At 41.3% G+C, this 18,099-nt stretch overlaps 1 protein-coding gene across 1 annotated transcript in view; it reads left to right on the forward strand.

Moving 5' to 3' along the window:
* The first annotated feature begins 5,254 nt into the window (after positions 1–5,254).
* The window catches only part of LOC129840497 (alpha-1,6-mannosylglycoprotein 6-beta-N-acetylglucosaminyltransferase A-like), a 115,758-nt gene continuing 102,913 nt past the window's right edge, over positions 5,255–18,099 (forward strand). The window contains exon 1 of the mRNA XM_055908414.1: positions 5,255–5,420. The gene's annotated coding sequence lies outside the window, so the exon portion shown is untranslated. The remainder of the gene's footprint in view (positions 5,421–18,099) is intronic.

An 18,099-nucleotide genomic window follows, 5' to 3' on the forward strand; every position in this document is an offset into this window, starting at 1 on the left:
ATGTACAGCGAAATAATTCAGAACATGGGCTGTTCTTACAGTTTTCTCCCTGTACACCAAGTCAGAGCCGTAGGATAAATAAAGGGGCCATAGAAGCAGACAATGAAAGTGCCTACAATATTTGATGACATTTCTCTAAACAGGCTATAGGCTACAGGTGCATCACCAAGTCAGAACAGTAGGCTAAGTTATAAAGGGGAAAGGGACCAAATTATTAGGGTGAGGCACATGGGCTATTAACAGCTTACTACACAACTTAGTATTACTTTCTTACAGCAGCTACAGTATACATATCTCCCTATCTCCCTGATGTAAAAAGGGCTTTATAAATATGTTTGATTGATTGATATTACATAATTTATGCAGCAGCATACAATACATTCTTGGACTCGCCTTTCTGTACTGTGCTCACTTGAACAGGAAGGTGGTGCGGTGATCCTTCGTAGGCACATTTTTTCATCACACTTTGTCATCATATTCTGGGATTCTCTGGATTTATGGTGCTTAAAGAAAACTGGAAACTCGAGGGGAAAAAAACAAGGTTGAATCATGACGTCAGTGATCTTCAGGCCGGAGCTCTAGAAAGAAGGCAGAGTTCCCAACTTGGAATTCCGAGTTGGATGACCGTTCAAAACGTATTTTCCCAGTCGGGGCTTGTTTTTCCCCCCAAGTTGTCTTGAACTCAGTGAAGTCTGAGATTTCCCAGTTCTGAGTTTCCAGTTATTTTGAACGCGGCAGAAGTCATGCTGGATTGACAGCATGGCTAATGTTGAATGTTTATAGTTTTAAGCTTGGAAAAGAGACCCTTAAACCCAGACTTAGACCACACACCCACTCCACTGAATACCAGGCTAGTGATTGCTTTGCAATGCTTGCAGTTAGCCACTGATTCCTTCCAAACTACTCATTGTTGAATTTGGATTTCCAACTTGTTGTGTAATGTTTATGTCCAATGGCTGATGAGTACCGATATGTTTTATCTATAATTTATCTTTATAATTTCTCTTCATATGACAAGTATTGAAAAGGATTTGCCTGTAAATTGTCAACTTGATTCATGATGATTACTGCTAGCTTGCTGTCGACGTGATCAGTCTAATCAAAGCTACGGTAGATATAACGGGATTTGACGTGATTTTATCTGTGACCAATGACCTTGAGCCTTCTTGGATGGGCACTTCTAATGTAACTCTATAATATGGTACGATATGGTATGGCTCTCCCCGTAGATTTTGCGGTGACTTAGTGTCCCCATGAGTGACAGAACACTGAGCCAATCACAGTGCAACTAGAGAACATTACCAACCCCTACTTTTTCCGCTGGCTGCCCCACCACCACAGAAAGCACTTAGCTAGGCTGAAAACCCTGCATCTTGGAGCTGCCTTACTAAAGAAAGCAAAAAAGAGACCATGTTTGTATGCGCCGTTATTAACTCAATATATATCTTTTTTTACATTGTTTGCAAGCTGATATGTGGAACGTATTAACGCCAAAATAACATGCAAAACAGGTAACACCTGACCTAAATGACGATTCACCACTGACTGTAACCTCTGTCTGATTATGTGTCAGTTACAGTGCCTTGCAAAAGTATTCACCCCCCTTGGCATTTTTCCTATTTTGTTGCATTACAACCTGTAATTTAAATTGATTTTTATTTGGATTTCATATAATGGGCATACACAAAATAGTCCAAATTGGTGAAGTGAAATGAAAAAAATGACTTGTTTAAAAAAATTCTAAAAAATGTAAAACGGAAAAGTGGTGCGTGCATATGCATTCACTCCCTTTGCTATGAAGCCCCCAAATAAGATCTGGTGCAACCAATTACCTTCAGAAGTCACATAATTAGTTAAATAGATTGCACACAGGTGGACTTTAAGTGTCACATGATCTGTCACATGATCTCAGTATATATACACCTGTTCTGAAAGGCCCTGCAACACCGCTAAGCAAGAGGCACCACCAAGCAAGCGACACCACGAAGACCAAGGAGCTCTCCAAACAGGTCAGGTACAAAGTTGTGGAGAAGTACAGATCAGGGTTGGGTTATAAAAAAATATCCGAAACTTTGAACATCCCACGGAGCATCATTAAATCTATTATTCAGATTGTGGCACCACAACAAACCTGCCAAGAGAGGGCTGCCCACCAAAACTCACGGACCAGGCAAGGAGGGCATTAATCAGAGCGGCAACAAAGCGACCAAAGATAACCCTGAAGGAGCTGCAAAGCTCCACAGCGGAGATTGGAGTATCTGTCCATAGTACAACTTTAAGCCGTACACTCCAGAGAGCTGGGCTTTATGGAAGAGTGTCCAGAAAAAAGCCATTGCTTAAAGAAACAAATAAGCAAACACATTTGGTGTTCGCCAAAAGGCATGTGGGTGACTCCCCAAATATATGGAAGAAGGTACTCTGATCAGATGAGACTAAAATTGAGCTTTTTAGCCATCAAGGAAAACGATATGTCTGGCGCAAACCCAACACCTCTCATCACCCCAAGAACAACATCCCCACAGTGAAGCATGGTGGTGGCAGCATCATGCTTTGGGGATGTTTTTCATCTGCAGGGACTTGGAAACTGGTCAAAATTGAAGGAATGATGGATGGCGCTAAATACAGGGAAATTCTTGAGGGAAACCTGTTTTAGTCTTCCAGCGATTTGAGACTGGGACGGAGGTTCACCTTCCAGCAAGACAATGACCCTAAGCATACTGCTAAAGCAACCCTCGAGTGGTTTAAGGGGAAACATTTAAATGTCTCTGAATGACCTAGTCAGAGCGCAGACCTCAAACCAATTGAGAATCTGTGGTATGACTTAAAGATTGCTGTACACCAGCGGAACCCATCCAACTTGAAGGAGCTGGAGCAGTTTTGCCTTGAAGAATGGGCAGAAATACCAGTGGCTAGATGTGCCAAGCTAATAGAGACATTCTCCAAGAGACTTGCAGCTGTAATTGCTGCAAAAGGTGGCTCTACAAAGTATTGACTTTGGAGGGGTGAATAGTTATGCACGCTCAAGTTTTCTGTTTTTTTTGTCTTATTTCTTGTTTGCTTCACAATAAAAATAATTTTGCATCTTCAAAGTGGTAGGCATGTTGTGTAAATCAAATGATACAAACCCCCCAAAAAATCAATTTTAATTCCAGGTTGTAAGGCAACAAAATAGGAAACATGCCAAGGGGGGTGAATACTGTCGCAAGCCACCCTACAATATGTGTTACAGGATGATTAGGGTTATCCAAAGTTGTAAATGTCAATAATTCCCTGGTTGTAATACAGTATATTTAGGCAATCTCGTGATGGAAAGTAAAATGGTCACAGTCATGGCTGCGTCCCAAATGGCACCCAATTCCCTACATAGTGCACTACTTTTGATCAGGGCTCATAGGGCTCTGGTGAAAAATAATGCACATTATAGGGACCATGTCCACCGCACAAAAGGAAGATGATCATAGTAGGCCTATCATTTGCTTTTCTGAATTGACCCAAATCCGTTAACATTACAATCACCTCTGATACAGTCAATCAACCTCCCGACTGGCATAGAATGAGTAAATAATAAGAACATGAATAGAAGATTAATAGATGATATTTCTATGCTGACGAGCATGATTTACTCAGATTTCACAGAGGGCGGGTACAAACCATGTCAAATTATTATGAGCCTTCTGCATGAGTTGTTCACTGAATGTGTCTGAGGCTCTGAGCCATGAATCATGATTGGATTGAGGGGGGATATGCAGCAGAGATGGTCAGTTGCCATAGTAGCATTAACATTCTAATGGGACCCAGTTTACTACAGAATAACCTGCTGGTAGCTACCAGTGGATAGGTGCTCTCCTTTACACTTAGTTTGGATTAGATTGAATTTTGGTAAGACTTTACTTAAAGCCTTTAATGCATTGTTATGCAGTTATAATGCAATGTAAGACTTGTCATAAAGAGCATGTATGACTCCCTAATAATGTCTTATCATAATCATCTTATAATGATCCTGAATAAATGCTGTCCATTTAGTCAGTCCATTTAGTCAGCATTTAGTCCATTTAGTCAGCAGGCCTACACCTGCAGACTTTATTTTCTGCCTCTTCGGATTTCAATGGCAAGTACAAGACATTCTCCTCTCAGAGTTGAGAGGGGCCTCTTCATAGAAGTATGTCTTTAAATCAAGAGGGGCAAATAAATGAATAAATCTGAGCTTTGGGAGGGGGCTTATCTGTAATTTATACTTCCTTTGAAGATGGAGCGCTTTCATAATGCGGTCCACAGCCTAACAATTACAATATCAATGTGATATGGACGGGTTGAGTTGCCAATGTCTAGGCCTGGGGGACTGAGGTATTGGGGGAACTTTGGGAATGCGCCCCAAAATGTTTTTAACTAACCACCATCAAAATCAAAAATATAAAGCAAATCTAAAATACTTTTGTAATGAAAAGTTTGAATATCAATGTGTCACTTGCTATGGATTAGATAAGTGAGTACGCCTGGAATGTTGCTGTATTTTGGCAGGAAAATATCAAAGTAGGATTGGTGTGCCATTTCACATCCTGTTATGTTCTAATTCGTGTCCATAATATTGGCATATAAACCTGTGCTGTGGATGCCCTCTAGTGGGCCTCTCAGACCAACAGTTTGGATTTCTTTCAACTCTATCAGCCAAAATAGATGATCATTTCTGAATCAAGCGACGCACCCAATGTAGTACACAATGTGTGTGACACACTGTGTGTGACATAAGTGAATGACGGTGACTGACGCTTACTTTCAGTATACAAAAGGCCAGCAGATGGCAGCAATCACTAAGCTTGTCTTTTTTATTTTGTTCACCTTTTTAAGGGAGAATGGTGATTTTGTTGTCATATGACACTACGCAGCCTAGGGATTGGGCTGCTGTGTAGATTCGGCTACTTATAATGAACATATATATATGAAAGTAAGAAAACTGAAAGTAATATATAGTTTCAGTTAACATGGAATTATTGACCACATAAATAGTTTATGCATATCGTTTTCCCCTATTTGTGATCTCTTAAGGCCCACAATTCCTTGTATGACACATGCAATTGGTACATATGCGAAATATAAAATAAACATGCTTCTAAATATGAATAAAACAGCACCAATGCAACACGTAATACAATTTATGCTTATCCTTTTCTCATAAAGGTAAATATTGCTCTCTCTTTTTTCGTTATTTCAAGGGGATACTAACATTCAGAGGATCCCTAAATAGCCTTTGCGTTAGGACAAGGTGCTGGAAGTGACAGAGCGAAAGAAAAGGCTCGAGCGCTAGAGCGGAGAACTGTATCAAGCTGGCCATTCATACGGAATCCTGTAGCATCTGTTATCATATCAGCATAACACAAAACCTGAGCCCTGAAGTCAATTTGGAGCACTCTACCAATCGAAAGGTAAGCTGTAATATGATTTCACAACATAGCATTTTCATTGCAGACGCAGTATTCTCCCAATCGTACTACGAGCGACTTGTCACAATAACGGAAGGGATGACCAGAAAGCCAGACTCATAGCTTGCTAGCTATTTCAGTTTGTTCTCGTTTCTTGTCATATCTCTGTTTAACAGCTATTACAGTAATGTTATTGTTAGCTCCATGCGTAGTAAGCTAGCTAGCTAGCCAACGTTAGTTGGCTTGCTGAGAAACTACTGCATGTGACAGCTAGCGCGAACTAGTAAAGAATCTGCATACCGCAGCGCCCAAATGTTGCTAATAATCCATCTCACCTATTCAATATAATGGTTAGATTGTCTGGTAGTTTAAAACCGTTGAAATGCAAACATACTGGCTTCCTTGTTATCCCTAAAAACATAGTGGCTAGTTATGAACGGGGCTACTTTCTTGCTTGCTAAAATTGTCTGTTGTCGATTATATGAGTGCGCGGTCAGACGAGAGTAACTAGCTAGCCATGTTATAGCCTACCTACATATCATTGACAGTTTTGCAGTAACATTAGCAAACCAGCCAGTGTAGGTTTAGTTGTCAACAGATCTAGGTTTAGTTGTCAACAGTCTATTGTTTCACGATAACACAGAATCATAGCTCTGGTTGCATTGATTTAATACTACTACAAGTAATAACAGCTAACATTCTTTTGAATTCGATCCTTGGCATGATATGATAGAAGTGACACTACTGGCTATGTCGCTTGAATTGCTGTTTGAATGGTATCTAGCAAGCTAGAGGTGTTAACAATCCCCCAATCAAATCGAATGAGTATGGTTAATCTGTACGAATCTAAAATACATGGCACCGTTTGACACTGCATGGTATTGCCTAGTTTCAGGAGTGTAGCTCCCACCTGTCATTAAAAAAACAATCTATCACAATTTGTTATGTACAATCTTTTGATTGTCTTTTCACTAGATATATTTTGATAATTTGCAGACTTTTAATTTTTTTTACGTAAAGCAATGTTACTACAGTATAACTACACATATGAAAATGTATCAATTAAAAGGTTTTGTGACCATGGTAATGTAATATATGTGAAGTGTCCTTTTGTGGATAAGTATGAAAAACACTTTCCCCATACTTTCCACTGTGAGAGCTTGCTCACTATATGTTCCTAACTTCCTATAGCTCAGTGATTGGGTTGCTCAATACTGCCTGCCTAGATCCATGGCCATCTTGTAGGTTGGCCCCTGGGCGCTCCACAGGGCCCGTGGATACTGCCTTGGCTGCAATCCTCTGAGTAGATCTGAAAGAGTGCTTCTCTTACAACCCAGGAGATTTATTCAAACACCCAGAAATCCCCTTGGAAACAGTCCAGTGTACTCTGTAATTACAACTGTAGTCCACATTCTCTACAGTATACTTACTCTAAGGAATTTGGCTCAGGTACAGGTAACGTTATGGTTGGTGCCATGAAAACATAAAACATTCCGCTTTTGATGTTTAGTATCTTCTCTTGGAGGTTGGCTCTTTCTTATCCCCTTTGTAATGAAGAAGTGTGATTAAGATGGAGGACACACTGGCAGTTGTAATTGAGGTGATATTGGGTTTCTGTTCACCTCACTGCTTAGCTTATTATCCTGACTATCAAACGGCCATTGGGACTGCAGTTAGCAGAGGTGAGCTGCTGGCTTCCTTGCCTTTATAAAGAGCTCTTTCAAGCGCCTTTGCTGCAGCTCTTGGGGAGTATAAATCTGCTTGAAAGGAGCTTTGCTCCAGTGGCATGCCTTGCTGCTGGCAAGATAAATTGTTGGGACCGCATCATTGGGCAGGGCTGGAGGTGATGGAGGGATGGGACGGATGTGGGCTTGTTGATGGTTTCGCCCAGAGCCGCGGAAGAGTCTCTCTCTGATTAAAGGGGTCCTACTCCTCACGACCTGTACACACACTCCACTGCCTCCCTCTCTTTGTGCCACCCACTCACTGTGCTTGGTCACTGTGTTCGGCTCGAACTGACTTAGGCTAAAACCGCAGGATAGCCTAATACAATCACCTTCTGTTTAAATGGTTGGGCAAGTCCAAAGCTTCAGATTTTTTGGGTTTTCCTTCAAATGTCATATATCACTCTTGAATTCTGTATTGAGATGTAGGCTAATGTTCGCTTCGAGCATGTTTAAAGTTTTTTTTGTAGGGATTGAAGATTGCCTCACCTAGGTGCTTGTTTTTGTATCAAAGAGATGAGCTGTTTATGAATCATTTTGAAGGGAAAGGTAGAGCTTGTAATTAAGCCTTTCATCACTTGATTAGGCTGTAGATTGAATCATATGATATCATCTCACTTTGTCAAGGCAGATGGAAAGGCTTGGGCTAAATGTACAGCAGTCAGTATTTTAACACTGGCTTGTATACCACACACATTTCTATTAAAAGCAAATAGTTGCGTTTTTCAGCTTAGGCATGGAGGAACGCAAATAGGAGCTTTTAGTTCGGAACCGGATTCAATGCCTGTAATAGCACTGTTTATACCATATACATAACCTAGTCATTCTATTTTCAGTCATTCTACCTGGTCTTTGTTTATACAACATTGCAGATATCGCTCTGTCATTTCCTGGTTGCAATTTTTTATTTATTTCCCCTATTTTCAGTTTCTGTAACAAAACAAGCAACTATAATGTAGAGCCCTCAAACTGAACTCTGGCCCTCGAAGCCAGTTCCACTGCTTTCTTCCATTGTTCGCCTCTAATCAGATTTACACCTGGCACACCAGATCGGTGTAATTAATTATCAGTTAGAACAGAACCAGCAGTTCTGTAGATCCAGTAGATCTACCACTTCTTAGACTTGCTTTCAATGACAAGTACAGATCTATAACTCACATTTCTATGTGACTTTGGTCAGGTCGCACAAAAAGTTTTATATATTGCAGTTTTAAGGAAGTCTACCTACTGTGTTACAGGATGTGCTGCAGTACGGTTCAGTACTCAATAGGTTTTCATGACAATCTGCTCCAGTCAAATGATTAATGTCCTAGCACCCATACTGAGATCTAATGACATCTGGTATAAAGTGCTCTTCTGTTTCTGATCTGGTGGATCTCAAACACAATCAGCAGACCAGGATATTAGCTGCTTTCTGAATCTCTGGGGATGAAGGGGGATGTATTGCTATGATTTAGTTAAATGGTCACTTGTTGCTACGCTCGTCCTGCTTGGGTTATTCCTTACATACAGACAAACAGTCCTGTGGCTATTACAGATAATCTTTATATTGAATTAACCTATCTTTCCAACGGCTGTGTGTTGGTTAAACCGATAGGCCTAACTTTATGTAATCTGTAAACCATAAGTCCAAAAACTAAGGTTCCTTTGGGAAACATAAACTCAGTCTCTATTGTAACTATCATCTTATTAATACATAATGAATTCATGTTTCTGAGTATTGTTTTCTTCATCACTGTTGTTTTTGAGATGAGACACTTGACTGTGAAAATGAGCACTTTACTGTACCTACTAGTCCTGACAGTTTTACTGCCGCTTGACCTGAACGGGTACTTGCGGGTTTGGGGTTAAGAGGATCACTGTCTAATACAGCATCCCAATCAGTTTAACCGCTCGGCTCTCCATAGGCTTACAGGAGTGAGCAGCAGGGTCGGTCAAGAAACCAGAGCCCAAGCGGGCCTCTGAAATGTGCCTGCCCTAGGAGAGCGGCCGAGAGGAAACCAATGTTTGATTTACTGTGCGCTGCAGTGCAGTCAACTGCCTCTTTCTTCAGAGGAGGTGGAGAGAACAGAAACGCTCTGTTGGTACGCAACACACAGTAAGGGGTAAACAACCCACACAACTCTTTAACTCTGTGATGGTGTGTAGTGTTGGGGCGTGGTTAACATTTGTCCTATTGTGATTATTTACCAATAAAACATTGTTATATATACGATGCTATTGCCGTCCCCCCCCCCAAGATAACCTTGAAAGCCTGGTAAGTGCAGGCAATGGCAAATCTGTTCTAACCCTTTCTGGTGGAGGTGCAGAACATGTTTTGTGTGTGTTTCTGTCTGTGTGGCGCGCACATGATGGTGCAGTGACTGTCTGATGAGGAATGGGCTGCCTTAACCTAGTGAACTAAGCTATAGGCCTACATCATGGGCTGGATAAGAAGCAGTCTACCTGCTTCAGAACTGGATAATAATTGCTTTATTTGCCTCATAAAAGAGTCTAGTCTATATACTTTCATTCTTGTTATTTTTGAAAGCCACAACTTTAGGACAACACCTTCGTAGGCTAGAATATTTGGGAAATAAAATGCTGTTCCTAACTTTAAATTCTCTTTAAGCTTTTAGGTCTAGTAGGAGGATAGGTTATTGGCCATTTTAGTCTTCAACAGCCCGCATGGATCATTTTATTTCTTAATAAGCTTAAACTTGTCATTGGATTTTCCTTTAGGCTATTGATATTGTTTGTTCTCTCTCATTATTAGACCTCTGGCTAACTTACGTTGTTAGGCTATTCAAATAACCTTTTGTGATGGAATCCATTGTTTGATTGGAGGGAAAGCCATGCATAAAACAATGAAGCGTAGCCTTCAGTCATATTCAATCATAGCCTATCGACTGAAGAGTTTTTTTTATTTTAAGCTTTTTAATTTAACACAAGATCGTTAAGGAGTGTCTGTTATTTAAAAAGAAAAATGGTAAAATGGCTAAATGCCCATGCATCCGACAGAGAGAGAGAATCAATATTTTCCGAATGGACATTCTTGCGCTGCTTTGGTGGAAATATCTGCTCTGTCAAGCCTACATTCCTTTCTTGCGTTGTATAGACTCTATAATATATGTATTTAAATAGGCTATACCAAATAGGAATGGTAATATTTCTCAGAATTTAACTTCTGTGCTACACTGCTGAGCGCCCCAGTGATCGCAAACTTTTGATACACATACACGTACGTACACTACCGTTCAAAAGTTTGGGGTCACTTAGAAATGTCTAGAAGGTCAGCATCCCGGAGTTGCCTCTTCACTGTTGACGTTGAGACTGGTGTTTTGTGGGTACTATTTAATGAAGCTGCCAGTTGAGGACTTGAGATGTCTGTTTCTCAATGTAGAAACTCTAATGTACTTGTCCTCTTGCTCAGTTATGCACTGGGGCCTTCCACTCCTCTTTCTATTCTGGTTAGAGACAGTTTGCGATGTTCTGTGAAGGGAGTAGTACACAGCGTTGTACGAGATCTTCAGTTTCTTGGCAATTTCAGGCATGGAATAGCCTTAATTTCTCAGAACAAGAATAGACTGACGAGTTTCAGAAGAAAGTTATTTGTTTCTGGTTATTTTGAGCCTGTAATCGAACCCACAAATGCTGATGCTCCAGATACTCAACTGGTCTAAAGAAGGACAGATTTATTGCTTCTTTAATTAGAACAACAGTTTTCAGCTGTGCTAACATAATTGCAAAAGGGTTTTCTAATGATCAATTAGACTTTTAAAATGATAAAGTTGGATTAGCTAACACAACGTGCCATTGGAACACAGGAGTCATGGTTGCTGATAATGGGCCTCTGTACGCCTATGTAGATATTCCATAAAAAAATCTGCCGTTTTCAGCTACAGTAGTCATTTATAACATTTAACAATGTCTACACAGTATTTCTGATCAAGTTGATGTTATTTTAATGGACAAAAATGTGCTTTCCTTTCAAAACAAGGACATTTCTAAGTGACTCCAAACTTTTGAAGTGTGCGTGTGTGCGTGCGCGCGCATATCCCGGACTGTGGTGCTGTGTTGAACCAGGCTTGGGCAAGAGGCCAGTGGCAGGATGGTGGTGCCCACCCTGCTGGCAGGCTGTGGCCAGCGGCCCTGCCTGGCTGGTGGGGTGACCGTCACAGATTGGTCACGGTGCTGCGCCCGCCCGCGTCATATGTGTGTGTGGTGCCAACCGTTTGAGAGCAGAGACTGCAGGGAAATGGTAGCTCAGCCGATGAAGGGGAGGGCAGGTGGGAACTGGAGCTTATTCAGTTTGGTACAATGGTAAGCCTAGCACTTTGCAGGTAGAAATGCAGGCCTAATGACTAGAGCTTGACGAATAGGCCTGTGCCTTATTCTACATGACAGATACATGACAGATGTCTGGTCTACACCGGTGCATGTGTATCTGTTCTACACCAGTGCATTTGTATCTGAATGATCTGTAACTGCACTCTCCTTCTGAGGAAGTGGTGATCTCTGTCTCTCACTTGCTCTCTCACTCAGCACCACCACTGTCATGTTAAGCTCAGTGTGGGTGTCGGGAACAGCCTGTTTTGATCTTCTCACTCATCACGCTTAGTATTAAGTTACCCATCCCGTGCCATAGTGTTGCTGTTTTGTCTACAAAGGACACAATGCAGTTGCCTGGTAAACCAGACGCAGTGGTTTTTGTGGTCGCTTAGTCGTTTGCTACAACAGTTTGCTGAAACAAGAAGCAGCAACGTTTCATCACTTTGTCAAAAGTTTATGTTACTACTGAAATGGACTCAACAGCATGTGTCATCTTTTTGAATGCCCGACCGTCCCGTCTTCAGTCAGCTGTTCGTTCCACAACACAAACATCTAAACTGGATAGTTAACCTCCTCTCGTCTCTCCTTATATTGTCAGTTAAATGTAAACCAGGCCTTCTTTTACTTTGCTGTTTTTGGGTAAAGTTTGTCGACTTGAATATGAAGTGTATATATAAAAAATATTTAAAAAAATACGGCTTGGACTGTTATTTTCATGAACGTCTCCATCCATAATCGTCAATTACACTGTCACATCCCTAGGCCTACATGATAACATCTTTTGTCCAAAGAATAAACCGATTAATTTGATATAGACTAGAGCCTGACTGATGAATCGGTTCCACAGATAAATTGGCACATAGAATAAACAAATATGTCTGCTCACTTGCAGTCATACATAATTTTATTTTTTATTCAATGAGTTGCCTGAAGAGGACTGCTCATTGAACATCGTTAAGGCCTAGGTCACAACGTGCGAGATAGTAGGCATGGTGGTTTGACAGTGCGTTGCTTGCCACAGCCAACATATTTGAATAAGTAAATAATCAAAAGTACACTTCTCCAAGCAAGCAGCCCTGTCCTCATCACATTCTTAACGTTAGCTTGCCAGCAATAGCTAGCCAGCAAGGTAGCTAGCTAGCTATCTGTGCTACTTATGTGCTAACACTGGACTGGCGACAAAGTGAACACTTGTCCTTGATACAAAGATAACTCTGTTACTGTCTGTGTCTATTATGTTAGCTACTGGGCTTATTTAGTTAGTTTTCCGCAATCTGCAAAAAGCAAGGCAGTTAGATATGTGCCGTCTTTAAGGCCATGTGCTTGTATTCATGATGAGATAAGTAGCTAACGTCAGCTAGCTAGCTAAATTGGAACTTGTGACTAAAACCTGTGTGGTTAGCATTTTCCTGCATAAATGTTTTTAGTCATTAGCACATGCCATTTGCAGTTGAAATGTATAGCCAATACATTTTGTATTGAGAAACAGTGTAATGTACATGTGGTTTCTGTAAGCAAATATTGTTGTAAGGAACAGCTAGCTTGTGGTCAGTGGATATCCTGTAAACCAGTGGTTCCCAACCTATTTTGGTTATTGTACCACCAATTGCATTTTACTCTGAAGTACCCCCCCGTGCATTTTACCAGTAGGACTATGGTCTCATGAGGCTTCTCAAGTACCCCCTGTGGATAGGCCAAGTACCCCTGGTTGGGAACTACTGCTGTAAACCACAGATAAAATGTAAACTTTTATATTTAGTTGAGAAATCATCATTTAGAATATCTTTTAATCTTTTGGAGCACAATTTGTGTAAAAAAAGGTATGTTTTTCATTCCATTTCTAAAAAACAATATATTGGCAGATATATCGGTAATCGGTGACTTTTGCCACCCTAAAATCGGTATCTGACCCAAAAATTCCATATCGGTAGATCTCTAATAAAGACCAGCAGAATTGCATTCTTGTGTAAAGAAATCTTCATAATGACAACGCAAAATACATTGTGTTAAAAGCCAATCAGAGGTGTTTTTGGGCAGAGTATTGGCCTATTATGCTGTGTGCTGTTCACACCAGTAAGGTATGGCCGTTTGTCTGGACTAGAGCTGGGAATTAATAACTGAATGGAGGCTCTGCCGAGTGTGAAGAAGTAGCCTATTTGGATGCGCAGTCACACTCGTCTCCATGACAGCATGGCCATCGTCAGTTTCACGTCTCCATTACCTTAGACTGCTGCCTGGATGCTTCAAGGGCTGTGTAGAGGGACATACCGGTACCAATTTGAGGCTTTAGTCCTACAGTTTTAAAGTGTTAGGGAATGTCATTCCTATGCCTTAGTTTTGGCTCAATCAACACCTGCACATGTTGGATTGGACATTTTTTTAAGGCACCTGATTCTGACTTATTTTTAGGTGGGAAATGCAGCCTAGGTTATTATTATTTTTTCATTCTGGTCCATTATTGATGTAGCCTATCTATTCACATATCTCATTGCTTTTGTTCAGCTTTTGCAACATGTGAGGTGAAAAGGCTTTTAAAGAACATTATTCCATTTCAGTAGGAGGCTGTCTCTTTCAGACTCGGAGCAATGCAGTGGAATTAATCTAGAGATCCTCGGCCTGGTTTCCCCTATGGATTATTCCCCCCCAGTCTGGGCTATTTTGAGCTCCCATCACAAATCCTAAGGAAATGGACAAAGCTTTAGCAGCCTGCAATGCATGGCCACCTGTCTCAGTCTTTAGGAGGCACGGTGAGGGGCAAGGTTGTCAATATATTTATCAGTGGAAGGTAGCCTATGATGTTGATGATTATCATGGCTTTTTGGGAGTTATGATGTTAAAAGTATGTTTGATTATTATGTTCTTTCAGACCTTTGTGTTGTATGATGATTGGGAGCACACTGACTACGAGCCTAGCTCCTCCTGATAAAACTAGGGTATTGATGTAGCCCATAGGCTTCAGGCAGCCTATTGTTTATACGCCTAGCTATGTGAGCACACAGTATTTTGTGATCTGACAACTGTATAAGCCTAAAAATAATCACAGCTGTTAGCAGCAGTTGGGATTCTCAGCCCTTCTAGAGATAAATTGAGTGTGTGTGGGTTCCAGCCATTAAAACAACAATTCAGTAATTTGTATGTCACCCACTCCAACGGTGGTGGTTGTAATGTATATTGTGAAACCAAAGCTGGCTGTCAGCACGCAGGGTTTCATTGGCGCTGTTGAGTGCCAGAAGGCACCCTGCCAGCCAAATAAAGGTCCTGAGTTAGAAACCTGAGAAATCCGTCTGTATTCTGTAACGCCTCCCTTCTAAAGAACAGGGAGTGGCGTTGTGACAGTCAACGAGCACATTGGGGGTTTCTGTTCGAGTTTCAGGGTCTTGTGCATTTAGGGCACAAGCACATCATAGAAAAACGTTTTGCAACAGATCACAAAAATGTGCGTTTCTTATTGGACAAGTTCAGAAAGTAGCGACCTCCGCTTTAGGTCATCATGCCTATTGAACAAGAACCCGATCTATGTTGACACAGGGTCATGTCTGTAGTGACCCCCAACCCTTCTCCTTTTCGGCGGATAATGGCAACTCATAACTCAGTCTCATAGAACCCAGACCTGTGAGAGACAGTTGATGTTATCAATGCAGCAGATTGCAGAGTGCTGATGTAGGTTTGAGAATTTAAAGCGCAGTGCAGAGATTTTGTTTTTCAAGCCCGAATACGTCATTTCTTTTGCACTGTATTACGCTCGAGATGATCAGCAGAAGAAAAAGATCGACTTGACTGCATTTTGAATTTAATTGAATCATTTTACTTTTTCCTTATCCCATCCTTCATGACTTGTGAAATGATCTCGATAGTCTCAAAACTGGTGACAATGGCAACACGGACGTATAAGTTTTCAATAGAAAAAGCCCATATATTTGTTAGGGGTGGTACGCTTAAATATCCAAGGAACATTGGCATGTAACGGTGTTGAGATTCTGTCAGAAGTATTGCGCTGCCTGTGAAGTTTCACCGCTGGAGGAAAGACTGCTCATGTATTGCAGCGCTGACCCATTTCCCAGGGATCATTTGGAAGGGGAAAGTGAGCCTTTTATTATCCTGCCTTTGAGTTGCATGCAAAGGTGCCGTCAGTCAGTTCTCCACTGCCTCATCCCTGGGCCTGTATTCATAAAGCATCTCAGAAGTGCTGATTTTAGTATAGTTTAGCCTTTTTAATCACAATTAGTAAGAGGGGGGACCTGATCCTAGATCAGCGCTCCTACTCTGAGATGCGCTGTGAATCCCGGTCCCAAAAGTTTTCATTTTCCTTTTATAATATGTCTCGAGGCATTTTATATCTTCAAGTGGGCTTGCTAACGGAGAAAGCCCTTTGGCTATTCAGAAAATGATTTATTTAACTGCTTCTGAAATGCTTGAGGCCTGTAACTATCTAATCCTCATCAAAGTGTTCAAATCGGATGCTTGATAATTGACAAAGCTTTGTGGCAACTGATCTGAATAAAAAAAATATAGCAATGCAAGGTTTCCCTCATTCTAGAATATCATGAAGCTTATTGGGTCTCTAAATAACAAGTTGAAGCTGTTTCACACACAATGAAGTCCAGACTTATCAAAGTGAGTGTGTTTGTCCCAACGTTGAGGTTCAGAAACACATCATATATGTAGCTAGGCTAATCTGTTGTTTTTGGAACATGGTGTGTCTGTCTCAGCTGGCAGCATCACAGGGTGCAAGCAGTCATTACCGTGAGGTAATAGATCTCTGTGGCTACTCTGTGTTCACTTCCTATTGCTAGCAGGGGGTCTTCATAGCGCAGGTCCTTGGGGATCACAGCCCTGCTGGTTTTTGGTTAAACGGTAAAGACTTATTTCAGGAACGACGCGTTCGGTAGGGCATAATGTTCTGATACAGAGTGGGGAATCATGGCAGCTCTTCATGATATTTGGAGATCTGCAATGTTTAAGCTTGTTACACCCTATTTAGCAGAGTGCATGTTTTGTGCTCTCCAGCAAATCAGTAACATCAATAGATCAAGTGCCCCCCCAAAATTATATCAAAATCATTGCCCTTGTTCTGAAATCCACACTAGCATATCACTTAGAATACAATGCTTTATTCTAAGTGGTAGGCAGCCAATGCTGCTAGTATGGACATTGGACAAAATACTTTGTGAGTTGGGCCACCCTACAGGCTGCCCTGGATCTTCCCGGCATCCTCTCTGTTGCCACCTGTTCTGTCATCCCGAGCCACACTGCACGGGCGCCGTTAGCGTCTGCGCACCCCAGGCCATCGGCCAACCTGATGGGATTAGAGCTCTGATGAAAGGAGACAGTAGGGGAGCACTATGTGCCTCCTATGAATAATTATATTTTATTTCAGCGCCTGGCCTTTCAACAGAGCCAAAGTTACCTGGGAGCTGCTGTCTCCCTCTATCTAGATGCTTCTGCTGCAGTAAATGGCTAACTAGCCTCGTAACCCCAGGGTCTGGGAGGATGGCCACACAACACTAATGGCTAGCCATTGTCTCAAATATATTTTGCTCGGTGAGGCCACAGAGATGTAGGCCTATAGTTTCAGGCAGCACTGCCGTTAGAATTTTTGCTCAATTGGCAGCGTTTTACAATCTGGCATGAAAAAAAGTAAACGTGAGAAGAGCCTCGGGCAATCGAATGCATAAACAGGCCTATATTTTTCTGAAAACAATTTTTTGTAAAGGAACTCAGTCCAGCTTTAAGAATGCACAAGGTGCAATTTGGAATTGGGTAGTGCATCATCAGTTCCTCTTGTCATGTCAGTCATTGTATACCTTACAGCTATTTATAACTTGTCAGAAATGTCCAGATCAACTAGCCCATGTCAGCTAACGATTTTTTATTTCGTTTTTTTAGCCTATAGTTATTGTTGTAATTTTCTAGTCACTCAAATATCACATGAATACACATTAGACATGGCAAAATGTATAGAATTGCAAGAAAATGTGCTTTAAAACTGCAAAATGTTCTTTGTACCCCCATGACAAAATGTGTTTAATTGCAGGACATAAGCTTTAAACCTGCAAAATTCTGTCCACCAACAAGAGTGGTGTGAACAGTTTGTGTCATGAACAGTGCCTGTGCCCACAGAAATAGATGTAGCACGTGCACACGGGGGGCGCGGGTGTTCCCCAATGCTGGAAGGGGGGCCACGAGTGAAACGGTTTGGGGAACTCCTCATCTAGCTAATGATTACCCTATTGGGTTAACCAATGCAGATGAGCAACATCATACTTCAGCCATGTAGCCACGATACTGCGTCAGGCTACAGGGGATAATGCTTATCGCTAAAATAGCACACCTGCCTGACAATATGGACGATGTACAGGCCCTAAAGCTATTGCTTTTCATCTATGTTATTGGGCTAATTTCTGGAGGGGAATATTACATTTTAAACGGTTTAATATGTTAAGGTTATACACTACCAGTCAATTTTTAGAACACCTACTCATTCAAGGGTTTTTCTTTATTTGTACTATTTTCTACATTGTAGAATAATAGTGAAGACATCACGACTATGAAATAAGGCATATGGTAGTAAACAAATCAAATTATATTTTATATTTGAGATTCTTCAAATAGCCACCCTTTGCCTTGATGACAGCTGCACACTCTTG

This window comes from Salvelinus fontinalis, chromosome 41 (genome assembly GCF_029448725.1).
Source record: "Salvelinus fontinalis isolate EN_2023a chromosome 41, ASM2944872v1, whole genome shotgun sequence".
In the NCBI taxonomy this organism is placed as follows: Eukaryota; Metazoa; Chordata; class Actinopteri; order Salmoniformes; family Salmonidae; genus Salvelinus; species Salvelinus fontinalis.